Raw genomic sequence first — 11,447 nt, 5'->3', positions numbered from 1 at the left:
ATCTCCCCAATGTGTAACGAATCTCCCCACTGTGTAACCAATCTCCCCAATGTGTAACCAATCTCCCCACTGTGTAACCAATCTCCCCAATGTGTAACGAATCTCCCCACTGTGTAACCAATCTCCCCACTGTGTAACCAATCTCCCCACTGTGTAACCAATCTCCCCACTGTGTAACCAATCTCCCCACTGTGTAACCAATCTCCCCACTGTGTAACCAATCTTCCCACTGTGTAACGAATCTCCCCAATGTGTAACGAATCTCCCCACTGTGTAACCAATCTCCCCAATGTGTAACGAATCTCCCCACTGTGTAACCAATCTCCCCACTGTGTAACCAATCTCCCCAATGTGTAACGAATCTCCCCAATGTGTAACGAATCTCCCCACTATGTAACGAATCTCCCCCAATGTGTAACGATTCTCCCCACTGTGTAACGAATCTCCCCACTGTGTAACGAATCTCCCCACTGTGTAACGAATCTCCCCACTGTGTAACTAATCTCCCCACTGTGTGACGAATCTCCCCACTGTGTAACGAATCTCCCCCAATGTGTAACGATTCTCCCCACTGTGTAACCAATCTCCCCACTGTGTAACCAATCTCCCCACTGTGTAACCAATCTCCCCACTGTGTAACCAATCTCCCCACTGTGTAACCAATCTCCCCACTGTGTAACCAATCTCCCCACTGTGTAACCAATCTCCCCACTGTGTAACCAATCTCCCCACTGTGTAACCAATCTTCCCACTGTGTAACCAATCTCCCCACTGTGTAACAAATCTCCGCAATGTGTAACCAATCTCCCCTATATGTAACGAATCTCCCCTATATGTAACAAATCTTCCCACTGTGTAACCAATCTCCCCACTGTGTAACCAATCTCCCCTATATGTAACGAATCTCCCCTATATGTAACAAATCTCCCCACTGTGTATCGAATCTCCCCTATATGTAACGAAGGTGCAGGATTCCATTTGTAGCTCCTGCAAAAGCGTATGTTGGTTAATGAGAGTGATGGAGCGGACTCCACCATTATAACGATTAAGTGATTGGAAAAATTGGGGTCTTAGGAGGTACCCGGGGTGTGAGAGGGTGGGGGGTTCCCCCAAAATGTTCGTACGGTGCTGCATGCTGCCCTGTCTTCTAGCAACCATTGAAATTGGTTTAAAATACCTTTAGTCAGTGCAGTATACTGTTTATTCTACCAGGTGAGCGTCATGGGCATTGCCCATATGTTTATTTAATTATTATTTTGCAGGTACATTAATACATACATTGCGCCCCTGCAGGATTTTCAAAAAGTGAACCAATCACTATCGAATAGGTCTCCTAAGATATTGAGTATTGATCAGTCGCTCTCCGACCTGACTGTAAACTGCCTCACTGGTGTTTGCAGGCCAAGTCCTTCAACCGGACGTTAATGTTCCCAGCAAAGTAGTAGTTGTCGCAGTAATCCGAGGGGTCTCATCCGCTAACATTAGCTGGTGGATATTAAAGATCCCACGGTATCTTTCGCGAACAGTAGGCGAGTTATTGGCGGCACCCGAAATAAATTGCAAATGTTTGGTGAAATCACCTTCAGTGGAACATCGGGCATGTAGTAGGGGAGCTCCCAATAGAGTTCGTGACCATTTTCCCGTGATCAAGGTTTGAAGGTTGATTTTGAAAGATAAAAATATATGTAAAAAAATAAGCTTGGGTATCTTTTTTTAAAATGCGGGCTAACTCGGCCAGAGGACAAAATCCAAGATGTCCGCCAAAACCGCGAAATCGGGCATATTTCCGCCTACGTGAATGCTACATATACATATTGGGTGTCCATATGTGGGTTTTTCTGGGCCCAGATCTTGCATCTTACATCAGTCAAGTGATATTGTGACTTAAAATGATATTAAATGATTAATGTTGACCAAAATCCAAGATGGCCGCTGCAAAAAACCATGTATTGTATATGTTCATAATTGTGCATACCATAGATTCATCGCTGGCGTCTAAATACAGTTTTACATGACTAGTGTTTTCATTTATAACCTTATTGTTACTATGAATGACTTTTTGAGCAGGTAACGAACCAAGATTGCTGCCTTATCTACAAGATGGTTTGATTAAGTTTCACAGGTATTTGTTCACAGGTAGTTGTTAGTATTAATTTCCAGGGAGTACCAGGGTGGACAATGGATCAAGGCATTACAGTTAAGTATATTCAACTAATAATAGTTAAAATATTAGTTAAGTCCCTTTCTTTAAGAGATAAAGATCTGTCCTGTTCAATATTTAAGTTCAGTTAAGTATTAACATCATTCATATCATGCTGTCTGATGTACGGTATGTACAGTAAGTAATAGGTTTTATTTTTCATTGCAGAGTATACCATGGCGACACCACCCATTCAAGGAAAGAAGAGAAAGAGTGAAGATGAGGACCAGCCTCCAGGACTATCAAGCTCCAGTGAGTGTATCCTCTGTCATAAGCATTGTGATGAGGAAAAGAGTAGCTTAAGCCCAGAAGCCTGGCAGCATCTCCAACAACAAGCAGAACGATGGAGAGGATTGGACAAATACGGTCAAGTCTTTGATGCAGTGCCATGGCACAATGGACCAGCTGGAATATATTTCCACAAACTGTGTAAAGTTCAACTGGCCAGTAACTATAAATTGGAGCAGGCACTAAAGCGACAAAAGAAATGTTTTGAAACAGAAATCTCTCGCAGCGATGATGTAGCTGACGAAGCACCTGGACCATCTTGCGCTCAGAGACAATCACGATCACAAACCGGTATTATACAAGACAAACATTTGTGTATTTGGTGTATGAAGGGAGAAGACCTGAAACACCCTGGACGGGACAAGTGGCACATCATGCAACAAATGGATGCATGGCATGTCTTCAAAGGTCACACAGTCCATCTGGACGACGAGAATATGCGGGATCGCATTTTGACACTGATTGATTCCACGTCAGATCCATTTGCCACAGAGATCCGCTACCATCGGTCATGTTGGACGAAATACATCAAAGTCCATGATTATAATGATCAACATTTGCACATGCACAATGTACGACTGGCAGAAGTACGTCAAATGTTTTTCAAACATGTGCGCACTGTAATTTTTGAAAGACATGAACTCCGAACACTACAGAGCCTTCTACAAGACTACACGCAAATGCTGGTGAACTTTGGCATGACTGTGAACACTGTGAAGTCTAGCACAATAAAATCTATGCTCCAAACGGAATTCAGCGACCAAATTGGTTTCCACGAAAGAGTTACAAAAAACAAGAGCTCAATGGTTTTTGACACGTCAGCTGGTGGAACATACATAGAAGCTGCTGTAAATTGCCTAGGTGCAACTGATGACCAACTCGTCTCAATTGTAGCGCAACGAATTAGAGCTGAAGCAGCAAAAGTATCGCCAATGATCTGGCCACCTCACATTGACGATTTACTCAATGAGGACGAAACAAGCAGCCTACTGAAACAGCTCATTTCCCGTCTAAAGTCTTCAAAACCTCAGCGTGACCTTGATATGGAGGATGACGACTCTGCAGTTATCGCTTTGACTGCCTTGCTCTCTTCATATATGACAGGCAAACGAACTTCATTTGGAACAAGGTTGTCTGTTATGATACACGGACTAACCAGAAGCCGGGAACTTGTCGAGTTATTGAAAAAATTCTCAATTGGGATCAGCTACAAAGACGTGCTACATCTCTATGATGCTTGGGCCAAGTACGATATTGAGCAGAACAAAGCATGTCCAGAGGAGCTTGCACTGGGTATGCCAGGGACAGCAGTAATGGACAATGATGACTTTTCTGAGGACACGCTAACTGGCGCGAACACTTCACACCGTACAAATGTTATGTTTGTCCAGCCACTTGATTTGGTTCATGCTCCAGAGGAATCGGCCCCAGAATTAACAATTCCCAAGTCTAAAGAAATGAAGCATCTTTGCATCGATCAGCATAAAGTCCATCCTTACAAGACTGTCCAGCGTGGAGCTCCAAGTATGCGAACAGGTGTTGACATTACTCCTTCAGATACTAAAGTCCAGAGGCAGCGAGGACTCATTCATGCCATGGCACGTCTAGATGAGACTCATACACCACCTGCACCATGCAGTCAAACAGTTGGGGGATTTGCAGGTTTCCAGTCAACAGTTCAGCCGCATGTTGTCAAAAGCAAGCCGTATTACTTCTTGACTTTTCCAAATCCTCCTGGAAAATCTGTAGTGCACGAAATAATGTGCCGGATGGTTGATGCAGCAGGCAAAAATAACATGCCCTTCATCCAGTTGGTAGGAGATCAACCAGTGTATGCCTTGATAGTGCAAATGAGATACGAACACCCTGATAAATTCAGTGTCGTGTTGCCTTCTATGGGCCCATTTCATATTCACATGTCTTACATTTCTGCCATGAATAAGCGTTTTCACGGGTCTGGCTTGTCTGACATCCTCGTTGCGGCAGATGTTATTGCAGAAGGGTCTGTGGACCAGGCATTACGGGGCAAACACTACAAGAGGAGCATACGATGTCTCCGATTGATGTATGAAACTCTGCTGAGAAGAATCATACAACAGTCACTACAGAATGGGGGAAGCATCTCAGATGAACTTGAAGCTCACTTGACTGTCCTGCGGAATCCTTCCTCAACAGCAGAAGAACGGCAGGAATGTTATGCACTTCTGGAAGCCAACCAAGAGGTTATTTCATTGGTGGCAGATGAGTTCAATAGAATTGAGGAGTCCGGTGGTTCAATGGCAAAGTACTGGATCACATTTATGGAGATGACTGAAATATTGATGATGAATCTGCATGCGTTGAGAATCCAGAACTGGGAACAATTCAAGTCGACATTACGTTTAATGCTACCATGGATCCAGATTTATGACAACGATAAATATGGACGGTGGTTGGTTGAGTATTGGCTGGAAATGGAATCCCTCCCAGAGGATGTAGCACAATACATGCGAGATGGCTTATTTGCTCAATCCATGTCGGGAAAGCCTTACTCATGTTTGCCATTGGATCTCTGGATCGAGATGACAATGAACAAGGGTTCAAAGATGAAAGCTGGCTGGCTCAAAATTTTGAAGAACGAAAAGATGCTGCTGTCACATTCCCGAAATGCTAACAATGTTAATAGAGTCCGATCCTCACTGCATGATCTTGCCAGCACATCAGAATCAAAACGACATCACAGTGAAAATGCTCCCACTCGCATGAAGGAAGACGAACAAGCTGTACAAGATATTAACAACTGCATCACTGAATTCGGCTGTGACCCTTTCAATGAAGAAAACAAGGTCTTGAAGTCACTACAGTCTGGAATGGTAGCTTCTGATGACCTCATTCAAGATTTTGAATCGGTCCACACCGATGGCGAGAAATGCTTGAAGGCATTCTGTGAAGACAGAATGTTCAGCAGCAACAAACCTTTCCATGCAACCATTCACAGGAATTTGAGACGGAACTTCAGCAACCCACCTTCAGTCAAGACTGGCGAGCGCATCATGAAGTCAGACGCAATGGAGAACAGAGCGATGGCAGCAGTTGTCTCACTTGCTGAAAATGACACCGAAAATTTCACCTTGTCAGAGATAATGTCGTACCGAGTCACAGATGAATGTCTGCCAATATTCAATATCAACGGCACCATGAAAAAAGTGCAAAAATCTAAGTTGGTAGAAAAATTCAAGCTACATGCGTTGGAACCAACACCAGACAAGTACACGGCGATCCTGGACATGGGATTTATATGGCGTTTGTCTACGCCATCGGTAGAAGACAGGGAAAAGGCTGATGGAATTTCCTACACCTGGGGAGACTACGCATCGAAGGTGTTCGCCGTCATTATGAGCAGACATAAATATGCATCACAAGTTGTGTTTGTCAATGACAGATATGATGTTTCCCTGACCGTCAAGGATAGCGAACGCAAGCTTCGAAAAAGCACTTCTGGATTTTCAGATGGCTCCAAGAATGTATTTTTCAAGCAGTCGGACAAATTCCCATCTGCCAAAGGATTTCAAGACTTCTTCCACAATGCAACAAACAAGCAGCACCTACAGATCTTTCTCAGAAACGAGTTCAGCGTGTTGTACCGAAACTATTCTAACACTGAATTTGTCTACTGCGTTGGGCCCACATGTGTCAATCTATCGACAGGTTTGCCTGTTACAGACTTCCAGTGTGAACAGTTAGAAGCAGACACATGCATGTTCTTCATCTACTCACAAATACGTAAAGCTGGAATAGAAACACCTGTTATCATCGACGCAGAAGATACGGACGTGCTTGTATTGGCATCGTATGTTGCTCATAGAATTGAAGGGGTGCTCGCAATGAAGTACAAAAAGCAGTTCATAGATTGTACAGCTTTCTGCCCGAAGGAAATAGCAGATATCATAGTTCCTCTTCACGTCCACAGCGGCTCAGACACAACAGCAGCATTCTTTGGACATGGGAAGAAAACCATCTTCGACATATCATCCACTTCACCTGAAGCTAGAGCGTTCCTCAGTGAAGTAGGGAAACACCTACCGGTCCCTCAGCAGGTGCTTGATCATATGACGCTGTACACCATACGGTACATATACAAGGACAAACAAAGTACCACTCTGTGTGATGCTCGGGCCAGGAAGTGGCGACAAATGAAAAGGAAATCAATACTGCGGCTTCCACCAGACAAAGAATCCCACGATTTGAAAGTCAAGAGAGTGAACTATCAAACCTACGTGTTGCTCAACTACGAAAAACCTGATGCGCCACCGTCTCCTTTATCTCATGGCTGGCATCTCGAGGAAGGCATGTGTCTTCCATTGAGGTACATTCACCCAGCACTCCCAGAAAAACTAACTCAGGCTTTGGAAAGCAGCCCAACTATGGATGATCCAGTCGAGTCTGGGTCCGAGACGGACGATTCGGACAGTGAATAACAATTTCAATCTATCCAACACAAACAAACTGTTATAACAACTATTGTCATTTTCAACCCTACCGTATATGCTACTTGTGCAATGTGTATCACTGCTTGTAAATGTAATGTCATGTCACTGTAAATATAATAAAACAAAATAGAGAAAGATAAATTCTTTCTTACTGATTGCAAATGAAAACCTTGAACATTGTGTCAAATAAAAGACGTTGCAATAGATACAATGTACAGTAGCCATAACTGCTTATCTAACGGGCGAGAGGCAGCCATCTTGGTTCGTTACCTGCTCAAAAAGTCATTCATAGTAACAATAAGGTTATAAATGAAAACACCAGTCATGTAAAACTGTATTTAGACGCCAGCGATGAATCTATGGTATGCACAATTATGAACATATACAATACATGGTTTTTTGCAGCGGCCATCTTGGATTTTGGTCAACATTAATCATTTAATATCATTTTAAGTCACAATATCACTTGACTGATGTAAGATGCAAGATCTGGGCCCAGAAAAACCCACATATGGACACCCAATATGTATATGTAGCATTCACGTAGGCGGAAATATGCCCGATTTCGCGGTTTTGGCGGACATCTTGGATTTTGTCCTCTGGCCGAGTTAGCCCGCATTTTAAAAAAAGATACCCAAGCTTATTTTTTTATATATATTTTTATCTTTCAAAATCAACCTTCAAACCTTGATCACGGGAAAATGGTCACGAACTCTATTGGGAGCTCCCCTACTAATGGCCGGCTGGTTCGTGAAAGACTTTGGCCAAAATAATTTCCTCCCCGACCACGCACGAAGGTGAGAATAATTGTGACCGTTGAAGAACTACATGCAGTAGTAGTAGTAGTAACATAAATAGTAGTTGTAGTAGCAGTAGTAATATTAGTAGTGGTAGTAGTAGTAGGAATAATAATAATAGTAGTCGTAATAATAGTTGTAGTAACAATAATAGTGGTAGTGGTGGTAGTAATAGTACCAGTAGTAGTAGTAATAGTACCAGTAGTAGTTGTAATAGTACCAGTAGTAGTGGTAGTACTAGTAATAATAGTAGTATTTATTAGTATAAGTAGTAATACTAGTCTATTTATTAGTATAAGTAGTAATACTAGTCGTCGTAGTAACAGTAGCGGTAGGAGTTGTAATAGTATTAGTAGGAGTAGTAATAATAGTCGTAGTAGTAGTAGTAGTAGTAATAGTAGTAGTAGTATTAATAGTAGTAGTAGTAATAATAGTAGTAGTAGTATTAATAGTAGTAGTAGTAGTAATAACAGTAGTAGTATTAATAGTAGGAGTCGCAGTAGTCTCAATAGTAGTAGTTGTAGTAGTATTAATAGTAGCAGTATTAATAGTAGTAGTTTTAATAGTAGTAGTAGTGGTATTAATAGTAGTAGTAGGGTATTATTAATAGTAGTAGTAGTAGTATTTATAGTAGTAGTAGTAGTAGCAGTAATAATAGTTGTAGTAGCAGTAGTAGTATTAATCGTAATAGTAGTAATAATAGTAGGAGTAGTGGTATTAAGAGTAGTAGCAGTAGCCATATTAATAATAGTAGTATTAATAGTAGTAGAAGGGTAGTATTAATTGTAGTAGTAATAATAGTAGTTGTAGTAGTAGTATTAATAGTAGTAGTAGTAGTAGTATTAATAGTAGAAGTAGTATTTATAGTAGTAGTAATAATAGTAGTAGTAGTAGTAGTAGTAGTAGTCGTAGTAGTATTAATAGTAGTAGTAGTAGTATTTATAGTAGTAGTAATAATAGTAATAGTAGTTGTAATAATAGTAGTAGTCATAGTATTTATTGTAGTAGTAGTAGTATTAATAGCAGTAGTAGTATTATTAATAGTAGTAGCAGTATTAATAGTAGTAGTAGTATTTATAGTAGTAGTAATAATAGTAGTTGTATTAATAGTAGTAGTAGTATTATTAATAGTAGCAGTAATAGTATTTATAGTAGTAGTAATAATAGTAGTAGTAGTCGTAGTAATAATAGTAGTAGAAGTAGTAGTATTTCTAGTAGTAGTAATAATAGTAGTAGTAGTATTAATAGTAGTTGTAGTATTATTAATAGTAGTAGCAGTAGCAGTATTAATAGTAGTATTAATAGTCGTAGTAGGGTAGTATTTATAGTAGTATTAATAATAGTAGTAGTATTATTAATAGTAGTAGTAGTAGTATTTATAGTAGTAATAATAGTAGTAGTAGTATTATTAATAGTAGTAGCAGTAGCAGTATTTATAGTAGTAGTATTAATAGTAGTAATAGGGCAGTATTAATAGTAGTAGTAATAATAGTAGTAATAATAGTAGTTGTAGTAGAAGTATTAATAGTAGTAGTAGTAGTATTATTAATAGTTGTAGTAGTAGTATTTATAGTAGTAGTAAAAGTAGTAGTAGTAGTATTAATAGTAGTAGTAGTATTATTAATAGTAGTAGTAGTATTATTAATAATAGTAGTAGTATTATTTATAGTAGTAGTGATAATAGTAGTAGTAGTAGTATTGATAATAGTAGTAATAATAGTAGTAGTAGTAGTAGTAGTAATAGTAGTAGTAATAATAGTAGTAGTAGTATTGATAGTAGTAGTAATAATAGTAGTAGTACTAGTAGTAGTAGTAGTAGTATTAATAGTAGTAGTAGTATTATTAATAGTAGTGGCAGTAGCAGATTTAATAGTAGTAGTATTAATAGTATGAGTAGGGTAGTATTAATAGTAGTAGTAATAATAGTAGTTGTAGTAGTAGTATCAGTAGTAGTATTAATAGTAGTAGTATTTATAGTAGTAGTAATAGTAGTAGTAGTAGTATTAATAGTACTAGTAGTGTTATTAATAGTAGTAGTAGCATTTATAGTAGTAGTAATAATAGTAGTCGTAGTAATAATAATAGTAGTAGTAGTTGTAGTATTTATGGTAGTAGTAATAATAGTAGTAGTAGTATTTATAGTTGTAGTAATAATAGTCGTAGTAGTAGTAGTATTTATAGTAGTAGTAATAATAGTAATAATAGTAGTAGTATTAATAGTAGTAGTCAAATTATTAATAGTAGTAGTAGTAGTATTAATAGTAGTAGTAGTAGTAGTAGTATTAATAGTAGTCGTAGTAGTATTAATAGTAGTAGTTGTAGTAGTATTAATAGTAGTACTAATAGTAGTAGTAGTAGTAGTGGTATTCATAGTAGTAGTAGGGTAGTATTAATAGTAGCAGTAGTAATATTAATAGTAGTAGTAGTAGTAGTATTAATAGTAGTCGTAGTAGTATTAATAGTAGTAGTTGTAGTAGTATTAATAGTAGTAGTAGTAGTAGTGGTATTCATAGTAGTAGTAGGGTAGTATTAATAGTAGTAGTAATAATAGTAGTTGTAGTAGTAGTATTAATAGTAGTAGTATTTATAGTAGTAGTAATAGTAGTAGTAGTATTATTAATAGTACTAGTAGTATTATTAATAGTAGTAGTAGCATTTATAGTAGTAGTAATAATAGTAGTCGTAGTAATAATAATAGTAGTAGTAGTTGTAGTATTTATGGTAGTAGTAATAATAGTAGTAGTAGTATTTATAGTAGTAGTAATAATAGTCGTAGTAATAGTAGTATTTATAGTAGTAGTAATAATAGTAGTAGTAGTAGTATTAATAGTCGTAGTCAAATTATTAATCGTAGTAGTAGTAATATTAATATTAGTAGTAGTAGTATTAATAGTAGTCGTAGTAGTATTAATAGTAGTAGTTGTAGTAGTATTAATAGTAGTACTAATAGTAGTAGTAGTAGTAGTGGTATTCATAGTAGTAGTAGTAGGGTAGTATTAATAGTAGCAGTAGTAATATTAATAGTAGTAGTAGTAGTAGTAGTATTAATAGTAGTCGTAGTAGTATTAATAGTAATAGTAGTAGTAGTAGTAGTAGTATTAATAGTAGTCGTAGTAGTATTAATAGTAGTAGTTGTAGTAGTATTAATAGTAGTACTAATAGTAGTAGTAGTAGTGGTATTCATAGTAGTAGTAGGGTAGTATTAATAGTAGCAGTAGTAATATTAATAGTAGTAGTTGTAGTAGTATTAATAGTAGTCGTAGTAGTATTAATAGTAGTAGTTGTAGTAGTATTAATAGTAGTACTAATAGTAGTAGTAGTAGTAGTGGTATTCATAGTAGTAGTAGGGTAGTATTAATAGTAGTAGTAATAATAGTAGTTGTAGTAGTAGTATTAATAGTAGTAGTATTTATAGTAGTAGTAATAGTAGTAGTAGTAGTAGTAGTATTAATAGTACTAGTAGTATTATTAATAGTAGTAGTAGCATTTATAGTAGTAGTAATAATAGTAGTCGTAGTAATAATAATAGTAGTAGTAGTTGTAGTATTTATGGTAGTAGTAATAATAGTAGTAGTAGTATTTATAGTAGTAGTAATAATAGTCGTAGTAGTAGTAGTATTTATAGTAGTAGTAATAATAGTAGTAGTAGTAGTATTAATAGTAGTACTGAAATTATTAATCGTAGTAGTAGTA

The sequence above is a fragment of the Myxine glutinosa genome, chromosome 9, assembly GCF_964187855.1.
Source record: "Myxine glutinosa chromosome 9, kmMyxGlut1.1, whole genome shotgun sequence".
NCBI lineage: Eukaryota > Metazoa > Chordata > Myxini > Myxiniformes > Myxinidae > Myxine > Myxine glutinosa.
Note: the sequence above shows the minus strand (reverse complement) of the source record.